Consider the following 17,981-nt stretch of genomic DNA (forward strand, 5'->3'; position numbering starts at 1 on the left):
GAACTTAGCAAAGTCACAGAGAACTTAGCAAATGCAGCGAGTTGCCCACTTCACACAAAGAAAAGAGCCTTCCCTATACTCCTTTCTCATCAGGTGCAGAATTTCCAGATTCCTTTTCCCACAGTTCCTATGGAACTAAGCAAGTTACAGCTACTCATAAGGAATTAAAGAACATGCATTAGACTTCCCTATTTCTAGTTTCAGTCTTTTTTTTTTGTTTTTTTGTGAGGCAGATCAGCCCTGAGCTAACATCCACGCCAATCCTCCTCTTTTTGCTGAGGAAGACTGGCCCTGGGCTAACATCCATGCCCATCTTCCTCTACTTTATATGGGATGCCGCCACAGCATGGCCTGACAAGCAGTGCGTCGGTGTGCGCCCGGGATCCGAACCCGGGCCACCAGCAGCAGAGCGCACACACTTAACCACTACGCCATGGGGCCAGCCCCCAGTTTGTCTTTTAAAGTAGCAAAAAGAACATCCCTTTTTGCCCTAAGTCAGAAATGGTAGGATACCTTTTCCTCTCATTTTATTTCCAAAATAAATTACTCCAATTTAATTCCATTTTATTTTCCAATCAAGCGTGGGAAGAATCAATCTTAGAAGCATCATTTTCCATCAGCTGAGACGCAGTGGAGGAGAGGAAAGGTAAAAGTAAGAACGTGTTTGTAACTATAACTGAGATCTTGGGTGCTGTGGCTGCTATTCCACTGAGGAGATTAACTTTCTCAAAGGCAGCAGGGAGGCAGGAGCTCTTAGAAGAAAAAACACAGTGCCTGCCCTCTGGCAGCTTAGAAGCTCAAGATCAGGAAGGCTCCTTCAGCCCTGGGAGCTGCTTCTCCTTTGGGTACTACTGGGCCTCCACACCCCACGGAGCTGCCCCAGCATGGGTGCTGGAGAACTGCTGCTGCTAGGAGCACAGGTCCCAGAGACGTGTCTATGGCTCTGTTAAAGGGAACAGCAGCAGCACTACTTACACGTGACAGGTAATCTCCAAGTAACAGCTATCAGAGGGGTGCTAGGTTCAAAAACAATTAGAAAATAGTATTGTACTAAAGTTAAGTTTCATGATGTTTACCACTGTACTGTGGTGGTGGAAGAGGATATCCTTATTCTTGATAAATCTACATTGAAGTATTTAGGAGTAAAAGGGGCACAATGTCTCCCAACTTTCAAATGGGTCAGAAAAAAATACATATATATGAGTCAGGGGAAAATGACAAAGCAAATGGAGCAAAATATAAACAATTAATAAATCTAGATAACAGGTACAAGCGAGCTCCCAGTACTGCTCTTGCAACTCCTCTGTAAATTTGAATTTTTATCAAAATAAAGAATTATCCAAAAAATGAACTTTACCTGTGCCCCAACAAATGGTGGACAGGCTGTCCCAGTTACAGCAGCAGCCAATTCCTGCCTCACACACCTGGAGGCCAAGGCAGCAAAGGTGGCCAGCACAGTGACACTCACCGGGACACAACTGGAACAATTAACAACGCTGAGAGAGGTCTGGGAGCACCAGCTACCTCTGGGTTTTCCTCTAGAATCAAGTCATGTTCTCTGGGTTTTTCTCCAGAATTAAGTCACATTCTTGGCAATGGAAAACAAGACCAGTTTGACCACAAGGGGCCCAGAGAGGCACCGCATGTGGAACCTCAGCGTTCGCCGGGGCTCTTCCCTCCCTGTCTCCTCTGTCTAATCAGTGTCCTCTTTCCCAAGTGTCTCTGGCGTCCAGTCCTTCCTCTCTCTTTCCATCACCAACATCCTGCTCCAGTTCCTTGTCATGTCACACCTGAATTATTACCAGTCGCTCAGCGGTGGGCAAACCACGACCTGTGGGTCAAATGCAACCTGCGAGTGAAAAACAGTTTTTACATTTTTTAATGGCTGGGGGAAAAAAACCTACAGAAGACTATTTCATGACATGTGAGAATTATATGAAATTCAAATTTAGGAGGCCATAAATAAAAGCTTTATTGGAACACAGCCACACCCATTCGTTTACCAACTGTCTATGGCTGCAACAGCAGAGCTGAGAACTTGCATCAGAGACCATATGGCCCACTGAAACCTAAAATATTCACTTCCTGGCCCTTTACAGAAAAAGTTCGCTGACCCCTCCCATAGCTGGTCTTGACTTTCATCTCTCCTGCCTCCACCAGATTAATCGACATAAAACACTACTTCCGTGCTTTTGTTGTGTTCGGACACCTCTGATGAACTCCCTGTTGCCTATACACTTCACACTGTACCCTGGCATCCATCACCAGATGCATAAACTTGCTTTTAGAAGAAAAGCCGACAGGGCCATGCCTTTGTTCATGCTGTTCTGCCTTTTAGAAAACTCACCTTGCCTTCAAGTCTAACTTACCATTAACTTACTTTTCAAGACTCCGGGAGCACTTCCCAGTTCCCTCTCCTCTGCTCCTCAGCACCCTATACTTACCCTCAGCACAGCTTTACCCCACTACACTGAAATCATCTATTTGTGTGTCTGTCTCCCCAGCTACAGTAAAATTCCAGAGGGCAAGGAACACGTCTTACTCATCTCCCAACACCCAGACAGAACCTGGCACAGCAGTCCATAAATACTGAACTCAACTCCAACCCGGCCAGCCTGGCGTCTCACTGGCCCTGCACACATCATGCTCACTCTCAATCCTAAACTTTGCTCACGCCACCACCCCTCATCTCACCTAGACAATCCTACCGATGACCTGGGACTCAGTCTACAAAGGCCCGTGGAGCCAGCATGGACTAGGGTCCAAGCCCCAGGCTGCTCTCACTCGTGTGCTGCATGCCCTTGCACAAGACGCTGACGTCTCTGGGTCCTCATCTGTGAAGCAGGACAGGACAGCATCACCTCACTTGCAGGGCTGACAGTGCATGTAAAGCATCTAAACCCATGCTTGGCATATAATGAATTCTCAAAAAGTAATAGTTTATTGTCCTTGTCTTCCCCAAACACTGGAGTCACCATCTGTGCCGTTTTGGTATTTCATTGCTTTTCTCGCCCCTTATCCAACCATTTTGTGCACTCATATTGTATCTCCTGAAGCAGACAGGTTCCTGAGCAGGGACAAGGTCATCTATCTCTACGAACCCGCACTCTGCCCTAATACCCAGTACAGTGCAATAAATGGAGGGAGGGCCCAGCAAATGACAAATTAAGGAACAAATTATTCCAGGAAGTCTAAAGAGTTGGCAATAAGAAAAACAACGCAGAGCCAGGGATGAGGCGGGGAGTAAGGAGAGAGTGTAAGAGCTGAAGGGGGAGCATCTGAGGGTAAGCGTGGACCACACGTGCTCCCCTGGTGACTGTCCCTGGAGGAGAGGAAACCCCAAGTCTCAGCAGTCCACGCCAAGTGTCCTACGCAGCGTCCATGACAGTACTAGCTCACCCAGGACGCTCACTGCGCGCTCCCCAAGCACCTGGCAGAACTCTAAATGCTTACGACTATGCAAAGTCAACAGGAGTGTCACGCCATGGCACAAATGAAGAGACTGAGGTCCAAGGAGGTTAGAGAACATGCCACGGGCCCACCCTAGTAAATGGTGCAGTACAGTCTAGCTCCAGAGTTCATGCTCTTAACCACTACACATTTTGGGTTTTTAAATCTAATTTAGCTCCACCACTTACCAGCTGAGAGAGCTCAGGCAAGTCATTTAACCTCACTGAGCCTCATGTTTCCCAACCTAAGCGGGCACCATATACTTAACTTCATAAGATTGCTGTAAGGATTAAAGGAGATTACATCACTCAGTGGATTTATAAAGCAGACTCCTAATAAATTCATTCCCTTCCCATCTTTCCCATGCCGCAATATAAGTAAGGTTTTTAGCCAAATCTCTTGACCTCCTTTACTCGCAGGGAACAATCTCTACTCCACCCCGGATTTTCCTGCCTGTTGCCTATGCCCAAGCACCTGGACCTCACAAAAGCCTGCAGAAACAGCCTGGAGACAAGCATGAAGGAAAGCTACTGCACGTGGAGCAGAGTGAGAAGCACAGACGGAGATGGTCCAGACTATCCCTGGGGTGCAAATGAATACTGCACGAGCAAAGGCTGGCTGGCCGGGCACTGCCAGGACATACCCTGACCGACAGCACCACAACAGCACCCGGTTCTGTCTGCACACCAGCAAGCCCGATGATGTGTCTGCCTCCCCCAGAAATACAACATACAGTGACCTCTTGCATGTGGACAACGTCTTATTATCTGGCAAATGCATTATATATAGTAGCTGCTCGATAAACGTGTGCTGAAAGAAAGTCCCAGTGTGTAACCTAAAGCTCGCAGATTCAGAGAACCTCTTTGTTCCCTGGCTCCCTGAGGGTGGTTGAGGCCCAGGCCCACAGCATGCAGCACATCCTGGGTGCTGATTCAAGTTGCCCTCTCAGGAATTTCTTTCCCCTGCCCCACCCGTCCTTTTCTTTCCCATTTCCTCTTCCTTAGCTCCCTCAACATTTCACCTTATAGCTAGGTAAACACACAGGATTTGGAGTTATCCAGCCATTGCAACTTACTGGGTTTACGAACCTTCACCTCTCTGCAACAGTTCTTCTGTTGTAAACAGCAGTGACAGTACTCCCCTGAAGACCAGAAATGACGCGTGCGTGCAGAGCACTCGGCACATGTCTAGCCCAGGGGAACACTCCGTAAGTGACAGCCATCATTATATAACTGTCCATAGGACCCACTAGCCTAAAGGTGCTTAAAATGCCAAAGGCAGAAGGTTGATTTTCTTTTCCTACCTTTGCAAGTCTGGTTTTTGGAAAAGCTATCTACTTTAGAACAAACTGACACATGTCCATGTCACTAGTTAAAATACTTCCCTTTTCCTTTTTCACAGGGAAATAAATGACTGACCAGTCATGACCAAACTGGGTAAAAGGTTCTGTTTCAGAGGTTAGGATCTCAGACTAGCTTGTTTAAAAGAACTAAACTAACCAAATAAACAAAATAAAAAGCATCCATAAAGTAGCTGAGCTAGGGCCATGACAGGCTGCACTCCCATTCCAGGTCTTGGGAATGGGAGACCTAGGCCAAGCACAAGAGGAGGGAAGGGGAAGGGCTCCTCACCTCTTCTTGGAGCACAGCTGTAATCAACACTCTCTCCAGAGCCCACGACCCAGCCCCTAGGTCCCTGAAGACCCATACACAGTCCTAAGTGCCCCTCTGGGAAGCCCACCTGGGCCTGTGTTCTCTACATGCTTCAGAATTACCTCCTCCGACTCCGCCCCAACTTCAAGGGAATACGCCAATTAACCCAAATGCATCTCTCCTGTAGCATTTCAGACAGACGACTCAGAAGTGAAGAGGGGAAAAGGTGAAATGGTGGAGGGGAGGCTGGAAGAGAGGAAGGGGTGATGCCCAGGATGCAGATAACCCTAACAGGAGTAAGGCTGCCCAAGCCAGCTGCCCTGAACTGGTCTGCACAACCAGTCCGAGCCCTGACCCCACCACTTGCTCAGGTCATGAGCTCTCTGTGCCCCGGCTTCCTCGTGTCTAAAGCCAGGATCACGGCAGCACCTCCCTCTCAGGCTGCTGTGAGCACTGAGTTCACACATGCAGACACTCAGAACAGAGCCAGCACAGAGTCAACTGTCTGTAAGTGCCTGCTGCTGCCATCATGGCTAACGTCATCATCATCACAGCTACTTTCCCCACTGCCTCTTCTTTTCCACTCACAAACCAACAATTCTCAATCACAACAAGGCAGCTTTGCTGGTGGAGGCAGTGCGGGGGGGGGGGGGGGGACACAGAGAGGTGTGTAGTTCGGGACCTCTAGAGGCTGGGGACAGTCTGCGATGAAGGTTTGCTGTCGTAACCAGGGGGCCACAGCTGCCAAGAGTAGGTACCGCCTACTCGTGACCTTCCCTCTGGACTGCTCTGCTCCTCCTCTCTTTCCAAGCTCCAGCACTGACATAGGGAAAGCCTCCCCTGACTCAAGCCTCCTCTATGCTTTGTTTAAATCAGCAACAGAAAAGAGGCAGGGCAGGAAAGAGGACAAGGCTGGGACCAACCAAAGTTTCATTTTGCCCTTTACATAGTTATTATTCATTTTAAACCAGTAAGGAAAAGTCAATAAAAGCTACCACTTAACCACTTGACCGTGCTGTCCCTCTCTTTCCAGAGTTAACCAGACCAGCTCCTTGACTAGATATACAATCAAAGAGATCTCTGGAGACCTATCTAATGCAGAAAGACTCCTTCCCTGGCTTTCAATCACACACCAACACGTGCGTGCTCCTTCCTTCTATGTGACAGACGTGGAGCAGGCACTGCAGAGGGAGGCAGGGGACATAGCTGTTCTAACCAAAGAACTTACAACTTAGCAGAAGCGCCCCCCCTCCTGTTCCACCTTTCACCAAGGGACAAATCAACAGTCCTACTTCTTCTCCTTTAATCTGATTATCACCACTGTCTTTTAAGTTGTGACATTTTTTTCTCCTCTGTGAAACTCTGACTCGCCAGTGACAAAAAAAATCAATGAATTGCAGGGTTTGGAGCCATAGTTTCCCTGTCCTCCCTCCCCAGTTTCTTGATAACGATGACTATAAGCCTTTTTATCTAAAGACAGCTAAAGCACATGCCAAGAAAACAGCAGGTCATGTACAGCTGAGCCCCACGGGGGCAGGGATGTCGTTCTGTCCACTGGTGTATCCCACGCACCTCAGAGCCTGGGACCATCGACCACTTCACCCAACTCCATAGGATCAGCACTGAATTTTGAAAAGTGGAACCAAAGCTGCAGAAGGGGCAACCGGAGGGGAAGGGAAGTCAACTAAGAGACTAGGTAAGCTTCCCAACAATACTCCACCATTCCCACCATGTACTGCATCATTTGTGGAAGCTAAAGACCAAAAAGGAAGCAGATTTTCAACTTTGCCATCTAGAGGAGAAACCGAGACCTTATTTACTGCACAGATTTTAGCCCAAATGCTGTGCCTCCAGGTTTACAATTTCAACCCGCAGCTCAAGTTAAACAGCCTACGTACTGGGATGTCCCGAGGTTAGAATATCACAGATTCCTCTGTCCACATCCATCTCGATCCTCTTGGTCCCTATTCTCCCTGTCTGGTCTTATTAAATACTTCGCACTCTCCAAATAGAGATGTTTTTTCAGCTCTGATAATTTTTCCTAAAGTGATGATCCTCCACCTGGCTAGAAGAATGCTTCTGGCACGGGAAAAGTTCAGGGTGTGAAAACTCTTCTGCCATGAAGAATAAAGCCCCAGTGTAACCACAGCCCATCAGACCAGGAAGGCAGCAGCAACAGGTGGTAGGGACTCTGAGGTCTGCTCCTTAGTCACCACTAAAGCATGAGGGTGTTGGGCCGGCCCCGTGGCTTGGCGGTTGGGTGCGCGCGCTCCGCTGCTGGCGGCCCGGGTTCGGATCCCGGGCGTGCACTGACGTGCCGCTTCTCTGGCCATGCTGAGGCCGTGTCCCACGTACAGCAACTAGAAGGATGTGCAACTATGACCTACAACTATCTACCGGGGCTTTGGGGGGAAAAATAAATAAATAAATAAAAAATTATAAAGCATGAGGGTGAAGGGCATACGCTTTGGAACCAGCCTAGGTTTGAGTGCCAGCCCTGCTTTCTATCTCTCCCTTGACCTGAGGTCTCCCAGGACCCTAGTTGGTCATCTGTAAAACTGGGGATAAGAATGAGTCCTACCTCGTACACTGTTGTGAGGAATAAATGGAGGAATGTACACAAAGCACCTAGCACAGGCTCCCACACATGACCACTCCATAAATGTTAACTATTCTTAGCTTTCTAGTAATCAAAAAGCACAATGGTCTGGTATCTTTAAGTCCTTCAGGTTCCCCCAAAAGAGGGCCTTTTTCTACAAAAGTAAAAACAAAATGTAATATAAGAAGGAAAACCCATTTCAAGTCCAGCTCAGACACCAACACACTTGCAACTTAGAGCAATGATCACCTCCATCTATAAAATGGAAATAATATAGTGTACTAAACTTTGATGACCTCAGACACAAGAATCAATGAGATAACAGGCTATGAAAGAGCTTTCACTTCTTCAAAGAAAAAGCAATAAGGAAATCCAGAGCATGATTATTATTAAAATGTCACACCCAATATTAAGGGACATAAATAAACCAGTGATGTTTCTTACTCGTTCAAGAACATTAGGCTTGATAGCGTTTTCATCTGTTCACAGGGAGCCTGCTACAAGCAGGAGGCGGGAAACCGCTGCTCCTTGCAAAGCCCAGTTCAGAGGCAGAGCCCATCAAATCTAGGACTCTGCCCCTGCCTGCTAGTTAGGCCTTTCCCATCCTGGGCTACTTCTCAGATGCCAGTACCAGGAGAAATCAGGAAAGGTTTACAGTTCCACTTGGACATGTTAAACCAACAACGACCAAAATCCTCACCCACAGGACTACTCAACAGGTGCAAGAAAGGGTCAACTCTGACCATCTACTCCTCTGCACTGAGTGGTGTAAGACCTCTTCCAAGGCAGACACCATCCTTTCTGAAAAAAAGCAACACACAAACCTGACAGAGCTCAATTTTTCCTTGTTTGATTTTTACTTCTAGGTCCAAAGGTGTGAGTTTCATTTTTAACCTACCATAAAAATTTCAGTACGGAGGCCGGCCCCGTGGTGTAGTGATTAAGTGCGTGCGCTCCGCTGCTGGCGGCCCAAGTTCGGATCCCAGGCGCCCACCGATATATTGCTTGCCAGGCCACGCTGTGGCGGCGTCCCACATAACGTGGAGGAAGATGGGCACGGATGTTAGCCCAGGGCCAGTCTTCCTCAGCAAAAAGAGGAGGATTGGCAGATGTTAGCTTAAGGCTGATCTTCCTCACACACACAAAAACAATTTCAGTATGAGAGCTAGAGGTTGGGGTGGGAAGAGGACCAGGAGGGGGCTCATATTCCTAACTTAAGAAGGGAGCACGCAATCAAAACTGCATCCAACTCCATCACCCACAGGACTCACAAACCCAAAGAGAAAAAAAAACCTTACCTACGTTTATTAAAGATGTCCTGTGTGCCGAGTACTGCACTAAGTACTTTACACACATTAGTCCAAAGCCCATTTTCTCTCCCACATCTAGAAATACCATGAAAAAGCCCTCACTGAAAGGGAAACATCCCAGGTGGGGAAAAAAGTTGCAATCTGGTAGTGAAGCTCTAGACGTTGCAAAGGTTAGTGTTGTAAACACAAAAAGGAGTCTTGGTTAAGAATCAGATCCAAGTTCCTAAGGAGTCTTTGCAAGAGGAACACCCAAACCACGTGTTCCCTATAATTCTGGAATTAACCCATGCTACTGTCAAAAAAGTTTAGGGCCCACCCCGTGGCTTAGCAGTTAAGTGCGCGCTCCGCTACTGGCAGCCCGGGTTCGGATTCCGGGCACGCACCGACGCACCACTTCTCCGGCCATGCTGAGGCCGCGTCCCACATACAGCAACTAGAAGGATGTGCAACTATGACATACAACTATCTACTGGGGCTTTGGGGAAAAAAAAGGAGGAGGATTGGCAATAGATGTTAGCTCAGAGCCCGTCTTCCTCAGCAAAAAGAGGAGGATTAGCATGGATGTTAGCTCAGGGCTGATCTTCCTCACAGAAAAAAAAACATAATAAAAATAAAATAAATTAAAAAAAAATAAAAAGTTAAAAAAATTTTTAAACCTGGAACATAAGGACAACTCATTATAGGGCTAAAACAACTGGACCCAAATTTCTGCGCCGAGTACACCTGACAATCAAATATGGGATTTATGATATCCTCTTCACAGCCCTTTACAGGTGTGCTCACATGAGACAGCAGCCACAACAATAACTGGCATCTGTGTGGCTAGGTAATGCGAGGGCAGAGCCTTTCTGCTGGCAGCAGCAATTCAAAATAAGATGTCTTTCTCACTATAAAACCAACTCATTCCCACCGCTGGGGTATAAGCCGCCATCCTAAATGATTGCCTACGTAGCAAATTGTCACATGGGTCCAAAGACACACTGGTGTTCTGATGTTTAAATGCCATTCTCTCCAGCCACATCCCACTAAAAAAGAAAAAAGGAATATGCCTTAAAAAAAAGACACTATTTACAATTCATCTCCATTCCTCTGCCTTAACCCACTTCATGTAAACCATAATTAATGTCTATGTTAAACATCAACATTAAAAGAACACAAATGTGGTTTGTACTCCTGGAGACGCTTTCCCTGAATTAAGACTCTGGAGAAAAATCAGCCAAGATATAGGGCTGCAACGTCCCTTAACAAGATGAGGTACAGAGGCCTTGCGTGAGGGGCCCAGCAAACAACCGTGGTGACCCGTCTACCATCCGTGCCAGAACCTGCAAAGCCACGGCTATCACCACGCCTGGCCTTCCGCTAACACAGGCAAGCCTCCTTGTGTTCTGGGCTCCTGGAGGTGAGTTTTAAGCCAGGAACTTCCAGCGAACCACGCAGACCTCCAACAGCGCTATCACCTTGTAAGGCAGTTAGAAAGGGGGGTGGCTCACAGATAAGTGACGTCACCTCACCCAGTCCACCACTATCACCAGAAAATAAAAGGAAAAAGCACTTCAGGGTTCTCTTGTGGCCACCTGCCCACAGCGACCTGAGCAACCCACACTCGGCCACGCCAGACTCCACACCAAGGACTGAGGATCAACTCTACCCCCGGAGGCCGGATCCGGCGGGCACGGGGCGACGGAGGGGCCCATACCCCACTCGAGTGGGGGCCCAGGCCCGGGGGCTGGGTAGGGCACCCATCCTCAGGCCTCGGACCCCGGATAAGACCCGAGACCTTCGCCGCCGCCCCGAAGCCGCCGCAGGACACCCAGTCCACGCCGCCGTGCCTCCACTGCACAGAACTCCGGGCCGCGGCCGCCCCTGACCGAACGCCCACCCCTGGAGCTCAAGGACGGGGCCGGGGGGGGCGGGGGGACGGGAAGAGCCAGAAGGGGCTTCCCGCCGGCCCCGCGAGGGGAAGGGCTGGAAACAGCCGCAGGAGGAGGCGCCGGGCGCCCGCGGCGGGTCCCCGGCCGGAGGTCTTCAGCCACAGGTCGGGTCGCGGCGGCCACCCGCTCCGGAGCCGCCGCCCGGGCCGGCTGGGCGCCGGGCCACCCCGTGCTCGCGGCGCGGGCGAGATGCGGCCCCGCCGGGCGGTTGGGGCCGGTCAGGTCCCGAGTCCTGTCCTCACCTCCGCCTCATGCTGACGTGTCCACGGCGCCGGCGTCCGCGTAGCCCACCCAGGCCCCGCTCCGGGCCCGGCAGCCGCGCAGCGTCCGGCGCGGGCACAGCTGAGGCAGCAGCTCGAGCCGCGGCGCCGCCGGAGGCTGCGCGGGCACATGGGAGGGCGGGGCTGCGGCCCTCGAGGCCCCACCACAGGACCCCAGGCTCGGGGGCGACAGACCTCAGCGCGCCTCTGTAGCTGGCGCGTCGCGCCGGTCCTCAGGGGCGCCGTTCTGTCTGCAGGCTCAGACTGCGCCAGAATCTCGTGGTTAGACGCAAAAGGTGAAGAAATGCGCTGTCGCCACTCCCTTGCTCCCCTCTTCCTCCCCGCATGGCCCCTATGGTACAGTCCACACAGCCGGCCGGAGGGGAAAGAGAGCAGTTCATTGGTTGAGAGTCTTGGAAGGGGGCGAGGAGCCACATGAAATGGCCAATGGGAAAACACGGTGGGCACATCAAAGCCTGACCGAGGGGACAAGAGAGGATGAGTTTAAAGGGGACGTGTTTGTTGCGCTCAGTGGTCACCACAAAACAAAACTAGAATATTCTTCTTGATGTTATCCAGATGGGAAACAAAGAGACTAGAGAATCCTCAAATTTTTGGATTAGAGAACTAAAAGAAAATATGGAGACAATTGAACCAGACATATGTGTGTAACTTGGAGTAACTTACTCCATCTCTCCTCCTCAGTTTCCTCATCCAGTTGCATAAGAATATTGGATTAGAATTTGATCTGTGATGGTCCTTCTATTTTGTGATCCGATAGTGGTTTGCAGGGAATTAGCAATATTTGCATATATTCTTCAATTTGGGGCATGCTCCTCCATCTTAAAGAACTTTGGTTGAAATAGGTAGACTCTGACTCCAAAGTGTTTATTTAGACACTATCAGACCAACTCCACCATTTTTTTTTCTGAGGAAGATTCACCCTGAGCTAACATCTGTGCCAGTCTTCCTCTACTTTATACCTGGGCTGCTGCCACAGCATGGCCATGGTGGAGAGGTGTAGGTCCGAGCCTGGAGCCTAACCCAGGCCACGGAAGCAGAACAGCCAAACTTAACCACTGGGCCACCGGGCCGGCCCTCATCAACCCCACCTTTTGTAAAGACAAATTCAATATTCCTTTTGGGTTTCTCCTCTTACAAAGCAGAGTGTTCTTCTATGTGTGGAGAGCCTCACCCTGTGCTCTGAATAGCTCATGATTTCTACTCTTCCAAGAGTCACCCCTTTCTCTTCCTTGTTTCTTCCTCCACATAATCAGACAAAGCTTCAATTAATAATTCATTCGCCTGTTGAACTGTCCAGAACTCCCACCTTCAGCAACAAATCTCTCTGGTCAGTCCTCCCCAGAGTTGCTCAAGTGCCTGTCCCTATCTGAAGTCTGCAGCATGCCGTTCGACAACGCACGGCCAATTATGCTGTCAGTCACGCTACATGTCAGGTTCCAGGCTTTGAAAACATCCCTTGGGGGCCTAGTCTGCTCTGTTTTAGAGCTTTATACAGCCAAGCGGGCCTACATTTTGGCTACCAAACTTCAGACCAACTCCACCTTCCTTTTTCAGAACTTTTCAACCTCCCATCATCTGGTCACCCTACACCCACTCAACCTTCCTTCAAATTGTATCAGGTGTTTGGGATACCCTTTCTAATAGCTCCACTTCCCAGCCAAACAACTCATTTTCCAATTATTATTCAGAGTTCTAGAAAGTCCAGTTCCTCCGTGAAGCCTTCCCAGATTGACTACCAGAAGCTGCTAGCTTATAGATCTCCTGTTTCTACTCTGTGCCCCTCCCCTTGACTCTGATTTTCTACCCCAATGTGCAACTTTTATTGACATATTTACCTCTCTCATTCATTTACAACAGCAGTAACAGTGGCTTACATTTATTAAATGCTTACTATGTGCTCGGTACTGTTTGGAAGTGCTTTGCATGTATTTATTTCACCCTCATATCAACTCTACGAAGTGCTATTATTATTCTCATTTTATGGAGAGAAAATAAGGCTTAGAGAAGCTGATTTACCCAAGTGTACACGGTGGAGGTTTAATTCTAGTGCCTACCTATTTCTTAAGAACCTACTGTATTCCATACAAAACATAATGTCATACACTGATATCATGTGTTACATTTATTTCTATACCTATAATATCATTTCAGCCTCAAAATAACCACGTGAGGAGGGTTAGGAGCAGCTTGTTTACGGATTAGGAAGAAAACTACAGCTCAGAGAGGCTGACCAATTTGGCTGCAGTAACAAGGCTGGTAAATAACGGAGCCTGGTATTCCAAGATGTACATCTTTTCTACTGAAATCCCTGCTCCCTGAGTGAACACAATGTTTTCACATGTAACAACTAGAGAACGATTATAAGCAACCAGGGAACAAATACAAGATAGCGAAACCCACCACCTTGGGGTGCGGGAGTCTAGTAGCTGTGCTGTCAGAGGGCTTTGATGAAGAGTGAGCAGCTCTGCTCTATTTCCTTTTACTGGTTTGTTGCTTCTATTCTGTCAATGAGAGGATGTCTTTGACACGTCTGGCAAATTCAATAGCAAAGGGCAACAGAAGCAGCCTCCACTGCCTAGAGGGCCTGGAGATAGAATCAGCCCCACGCCCATGAGGAAGGGACTTCTGTGGGCAGTGCTGCTGCCCACCAATGCCGGGAAGTTTTTGCTGTTTAGCAAAATACCCTGTTGGACTGACAGTGGTAACATAGTCCTGAGTGTTCATAAGCTTCATGTGCTTGGCTTTCATAAGCGTGGCTGATGCTTTCACTCTTTTTAAAGTGAAATCCTGGGCCAGCCCCGTGGCTTAGCGGTTAAGTGCGTGCGCTCCACTGCTGGTGGCCTGGGTTCGGATCCTCGGCGCGCACCAACGCACCGCTTCTCCGGCCATGCTGAGGCTGCGTCCCACATACAGCAACTAGAAGGATGTGCAGCTATGACATACTACCACCTACTGGGGCTTTGGGGGAAATGAATAAATAAATAAATAAATAAACTGGTGAAATCCTCACAGAGTGGAAACACTAGCAGAATGGGGTGGGAGCCAGTAAACTATCAATTAAGAAACCTGAGCATGGTAAATCTGAAGCCGGTACTTCTGAGTTGCTCTTTGCCTGGCCCAGCCCTAGTCAATCCAGTTCATTTTCACTCTCATAGCTCTCCTGTCTTTTCTTATCCCCAGAGAGCTCTAAAAGGTCTCTGCTTATCTGAGTACTATATTTATGCATTCAGACATTTATTGGGCTCCTACCATGAGCAAAGAACTGTCAGGTTGTGTGGGGTTATCCTGACGGGTCACACGGGAAGCCTGTACTTACTGATTGGTGGAGGGGGATAAACATCAGACCCACTTGGTGAGGAGTGGATCAGCCTGAGCTCCTCAAAAGGCGTGTGACAGGATTCCATCCTCAGTTAAATTACAAGCTCGTGTTGGAATGCCCCATCCCCTAGAGTGGGAGAAGCAGATTGGGCTGAGCTCCAGGAGAGGGTGGGGTGGGCAAGATGAGTGTGTGTATTCGGGAGGAAGGCGGAGAGGGGGAGGGTACCCAGAAATAACTGGACGTGTACCAAACGGTAGGGAGAATAACGTCACTACGTAATTTGGCCATTGGAAGAATTGTGGTGTGTTCTGTCTTATTTTTAAGAAAAAATTTTTTTTTCTGATTTCAGAAGTAATACGTGTTCAGTATTAAAAATTTTTTAATAGAGAAAAGTACAAAAAATTAAAATTACCCATTACCCTTACCAGCATATCACTGTTATAATTTTGATATATCTTTTTCCCTGTGTTTTTTTGTGTCTATGTATCTTCTTTTTTGTATGTATCTTTTCAATAAAATCTGATCAAACTGCTTTGCAGTCTACTTTTCTCCTTAACAATAGACAAGGAATTTTCCCATACGAATATATATTATTCTAAAACATGCTTTTAAATGGCTGCATCATATGGCTATGCCTTAAGTTACCTAACCAAGAGTCTATTTTTAGTCATTAAGATTATTTCCAATTTTTCATTATTATATTTAACTTCAAGGATTATCCATGTATGTAACTGTTTATATATTTTTATGATTATTTCCTAATATTTCTAGAAATAGAATTGGTTGGTCAAAGCAAATGTGCATTTTTTAAACGTCTCATGTATATTGCCAAATTGTCTTTCAGGACATTGACACCAGTTACATCCCTACCAGCAGGGTACGAAGGAGCTATTTCTCTGAACCCTCACCAACCGTGGGCATTTCTCTTCTTTGGTAAGCTTGCCAGTTTGACAGATGAAAAACAGTATCTTGTTTTGATTATTATGGTGTATTTTTACCTACAAAAATGATAAATATGTATCTTTCTTTCCAAGTGCTCTAGATTTCAATAGCAAAATGAGTGTTTCCCTTTTCCTCCATTCAACTACCCTTCTCCCAAATCCCTGAAAACTGATACAGAAATCAGAGTAGAATCTGCTCAAGTTATCAATGACTGGACAAACTCAGTGTCATTTGACCTGAACCAATAAAGAAGGTAGTGGAACAGACAGCTCAAAACAACTCATAATCTATAAATTGTAACTTTGAAATGGCTAACAAATGCATACATAGAAACTTTTTCAACTATAAAAGGATATCAGTCTTCTGAGTTATATTTGGTACAGACTAATATTAAAATCAGCCTGCATTTCTTCAACAATACCCAATTCTGTGACGGGGACAAATCCAAGATGGGCCAAGCTGGCAGTCCATCCTCCATATTAGTTCTCACCTAGCTTTCTTGTCCCCTGGCTTTATCTTGGTTTTGTGTTTGCTGCCATAGGATCTCCTCCTCTCCAGCCATCAGTAGCCTAATTTTCCACTGAAGAATTTACCCCACCCCATTCCCAGTGTGGTTGGGTTGGGATTGACCGCAACTCCTCTCTGGGCTTAAAGTGGGATGCAGGTAGCTCTGGGAGCTGCTGGCAGCTATCTTGGGCCATGAGGTAGAGCCTGCCTAGGAGTGGAGCCAACCTGAATTAGTAGAGTTGAGAAACAGAGAGAAGGAAAGCTGAGTCTGGTCACATCTGTGAGCCCTGAATCAAGCCACGTGGGAAGCCAGTTATGTGAAACAATAAATACACCCCCTGCCTTTTTTTTTTTTAACTTAAACCAGTTGTGGTCAGCTTTCTGTTGCTAGCAAAGCAAAGAATACTGACTGAATCACTGTCTGTGGATGGATTCTGTGGTCCAGTAGGAACTCCATTCATCCTCTCCAAGCATTCCAAATATCACACCCATTACCGCCACCAGTTCAATTGATCATGATCCCTAGGGCTGTGCAGCTTTAAGGTTCCTCCAGGGAAATCCCAAGCTTTGCACAGCCTAAAGTTTCCCAGGATGCCTTGGACAGGCTCAGAAGCCCATCCCAGCGATCTATAGGATGAGAGAGTCAAGAGGGAGGAACAGGATGGTTTGGTACAAATTTGGTTCCTAGGCTACGTCCATTGTCAGATGCACTACTGAAGACACGAGGGTATGACAGCATGGTGTTCTTGCTGCCCGTCTACACTGAAGACGAGTTTGAAACCCAGTCTTCTGGAGAACAGCTAAGGGGATCATGGGTTGGGTTGTCCCAGAGCTGGAGGACATCCTCCTGGGTTCTGGGATTTATCCCTGAGCTAATATCTCATAGTGAGGTAAAAAATAGAAATCTTTTAACTAATTAAATCTTTCTAACTAACTCCTAGTTGATTTGCAAGTTTTACCCTGCCAGGAAAAAGGAAATTTAGATGCAACTTGACAAAATTGCAAATCTACTTCTGCATCAATTTTTCATAATACAATGGCAAAAACTTGAGAATTGTTCCATCTAACTCATTGGTATGTATGTTCTGTAGTAGCCAAAAATTGTGTGTAAGTACAAGCAAGCAAAACCAAGATGGGAGTCTATGGAAGAAGTCTCTGGTCACCAAAGTCACTACGAAATAAAATCTAGAATCACCACATTGTAATCATCATCAAAATAGTTTCCTAGAGTCTTGATTTTACTTGTAAGAAGATTCTTCCCTAAGCCAACTCAGACCACGTTCTTGAAAGTCTCTAGGAAACACAGAAAATTTTGTGAACGGAGTTATTCTGGACTTGCATCTTCACATGCAGCTACACCTAAGAAAACCGTCTCAAACAATGAAATATATACATATCCATACACAGGTGGAATACAGAGAGACATACATACATATTCCTCTGTTCTGCAGCACTTAGCTTCTTGGACCACAGGCCTTAGGTCTCTGTGCCCACCATCAAACAGGAAACAATGCCACCTATCTGCACAACTAGAACCAACTCACCCCCTGACTGGTTCCGTTTGCAGTGAGGCACAATGCTCTTAAAAATAAAAACATCAACTTCATTATTGCATGAGGTTCGGAGAGAAGTCAAGAGGGCGGCGTAGGCAGACTCGGAACTCACCTCCTCCCGTGGACACAGCCAATTTACAACTACTCGTGGAAAAATTACCCCTGAGACAGAACTGAAAACTGGATGAGAGGAACTCCTGCAACAACAGACAACCCTAATTGAGGTGGAAGAGGCAAAAACTCCCTTCTGGAGAGAAAAAACGCCGCCTTCACAAGCCGCCAGCTTCACGGCCACCCGGGAGCAGCCCAGAGATACACAGCCCTCCCTGGAGGCGCGGGGCCCTGAGCCGGGGAGCGCCCCCGCAGTGTGCATTTTGTGGACCCAGCACAATTGAGACCAGTGGCATAATATCTGACTTTGCCTGCTACTAAAA

At 47.5% G+C, this 17,981-nt stretch overlaps 1 protein-coding gene across 10 annotated transcripts in view; it reads right to left on the minus strand.

Moving 5' to 3' along the window:
• Nucleotides 1–17,981, minus strand: part of MICAL3 (microtubule associated monooxygenase, calponin and LIM domain containing 3) — a 227,867-nt gene that overhangs the window by 193,727 nt on the left and 16,159 nt on the right. For 5 of the 10 annotated variants that reach the window (XR_015555019.1, XR_015555018.1, XM_087443003.1 and 2 more), the window contains exon 1: nucleotides 11,185–11,382. The exons of 1 other annotated variant lie outside the window; for it this stretch is intronic. The gene's annotated coding sequence lies outside the window, so the exon portion shown is untranslated. Of the gene's footprint in view, nucleotides 1–11,184; nucleotides 11,384–17,981 lie in introns of those variants that run through there. 4 more of the 10 variants (XM_087442999.1, XM_087443000.1, XM_087442997.1 and 1 more) reach the window with 1 other exon arrangement.

The sequence above is a fragment of the Ceratotherium simum genome, chromosome 17 (genome assembly GCF_057802395.1).
Source record: "Ceratotherium simum simum isolate JZ-2026a chromosome 17, ASM5780239v1, whole genome shotgun sequence".
NCBI classification, from domain to species: Eukaryota; Metazoa; Chordata; class Mammalia; order Perissodactyla; family Rhinocerotidae; genus Ceratotherium; species Ceratotherium simum.